The 2262-nt window shown below is 48.7% G+C and overlaps 1 pseudogene; it reads right to left on the bottom strand.

Annotated features, from left to right (window-relative positions):
- Window positions 1–528: 528 nt before the first annotated feature.
- LOC121139723 lies at window positions 529–919 on the bottom strand (annotated as a pseudogene).
- Between the last annotated feature and the right edge of the window lie 1343 nt (window positions 920–2262).

Here is a 2262-nt window from a genome sequence, read left to right on the forward strand (position 1 = left end):
TCCTAAGGCGGGGGATTATACCTCTCGTGAGTTACGCACATCCAATTGGTCACAACAAATACAAGATGAATTCAGGCTCTCCAGATGGAGAGCAATGGCTGACTCCAGGTGTGCCAGAGGCTCACCTCAGCTGGAAGAAGGTGAGACCTGTAGAAACCAGGAGAGGGCCATTTGAGCTCATGGGTGCTCTGCCAGAGGCTTGGCACGTAACCTCAGCTGGAACCTTTCCTTCATGGGCAGGATGAGGCCGTGCTAAATGACCCCTAACTCTCAATTATACTAGTTTTCCTAAAACCATCAGGTAACATGTCATGTACTTTCTACCAAGAATTCTACTGTCATGTTTACTGGGAGGTATCTCCTGTACCCTCACCAAGCAGGATTCTATGAGGGCAGGAAATGTTATCCCATGCAGGTTCCCAATTAGCAGACAATGGAGCCACAGCTGACAGTTTTGTTTGGCTTCACCCCCCTCCAGTGATTAATAGAAAATTTATTTATGCAAGAATAGAGTCTTCCTTGCCAAACCTAACAGGAGAGGTTAAACGTTTGGTCTAATCTCCCTTCCTGGACAAGTCTCTCCTTTCTGACCCTCTCTGTTTTGAAAACGTAACACCAGGGGATGAGGGACCCAGATGCCAACACAGCTCCTAAAAGTGAGCTCTTACAAGCAGGTCTGAAATTTGGATAAATATTTTCTGATCATGCATAGGTCAAAAGAATCAAGGCAGGATCTTCAATGTCCATTGAGCATTTGGGGTCATTGTACTGAAGCAGATGCCCCTGTTTAAGCCAGGCTCTTGTGCTCAAGCGCTAGACCTGCATTTTACAGGTCTCCAGAGACACGACCTGCTCCGTTGGATCAAGCACACGGGGGAAGAGTGGCCAGGGGCACAGGCTTATTCTTGACACCCAACATCTTGGCTCCTGTTTTGCCTTTCAATCTGCCTTTCTTCTCACCCTTTTCCTCTGAAGTCATCTTGCCTTAAACGTGGTGAGTCATAGGCACCCCCTATTTGCAGTGGTGTCCATTACAAGAAGATGTACTTTGGGTGAGTTCTCCGTGGGGAAGAAGGCAGAATTCTCCGTTTGCAATATACTGATCGATACCTACCCCGGTTGGATACTGTTTGGGGTGCTGGGGACCGACAGCACCATCTACGGGACCAAGGCTCCAGTTAATGGACAGAATAGACAAATTAACAGAAAGACTAAGTAGCAAATGCCCGATCAGGCGTTAATCCAAAGGATCTGGAGGGCATTCTGGAATAGAAGGACTCCAAAGGCAAAGAGGCATGAGCTTTGCTCACTGGAAGAGGAAGCCACGCCTTGAGAAGGGTGTTCACGGGGAAAAGAAGGGCCAAAGCTATACTTTTGTCCAACAGCCATTGTTTTAGTTTCTCTGGAGGGTAGTGAAGGAACGGCCAGAGAAGCCAGGTCCAAGTTGGGAAATCTGCAAGACCTTTCATGGCCTCTTCCTGAGAGCGACGCTTGCTTAACATAATAACTGCATTATATGTTTGTAACACAAAATCCCAGTTACACTCTTCATTCCCACCAAGAGCCCCCTTCAGATGGGAGTAAGTTTTGAACAGCCCACGTTTACCTAGCAAGCCAAGAGCCCAGTTCATCCCACAGCTACCTCAGCCAGGTGAAGAGTCACCGCCTATGTGGACATTGGCCTGTACCTCCTCAGACTGCTTTACTACTTTCTGGTGAGAAGATCCAGCAGGTCAGGGCACACAGCAGTGAACGTCCCTCTGTAAAGGGACGCTCCCTCACCATCCAGCCAGCCCCTGGGCTAGGAGCGAGCGGGTTTGTGGAAGGTAAGGAGTAAACCCAGAGAGCATGAAGAGCCAGCCAATGCAGAGCTGTGGTGTAAGCTCTCACTAGAATCCTCGTTCTCTTCAGGGACCCAAGGCAGGAGGAACAGGCCCTGATTCCTCAGCCACAGACTGCCCCAAAGGTTTAGATCCTACGTACCAAGCCTGGGGCCTACTCCTGTGCAGTGTTACCCCAGGAAGGACAGGGTCAGCAATGAAGACAGATAAAGCTGTGCTAATCTGAACTAGGAGAGGAAGCCATAGCACTTCTCTAAGACAGTCTCTAAACAGTTCCGAAATCTGTGTGCGCTTATCCCTAACAAAGGTTCTCCTGGGTAGAGAGCCTCTTGCTTATCCTAGACGGCTTCTGTCAGACGGCATTGTCAGACAACGTAAGCATTTTCCACGCATGCTAATTTTACCGTTTTTAAATGTATAG

The sequence above is a fragment of the Mesocricetus auratus genome, unplaced genomic scaffold, assembly GCF_017639785.1.
Source record: "Mesocricetus auratus isolate SY011 unplaced genomic scaffold, BCM_Maur_2.0 Super-Scaffold_100001, whole genome shotgun sequence".
In the NCBI taxonomy this organism is placed as follows: domain Eukaryota; kingdom Metazoa; phylum Chordata; class Mammalia; order Rodentia; family Cricetidae; genus Mesocricetus; species Mesocricetus auratus.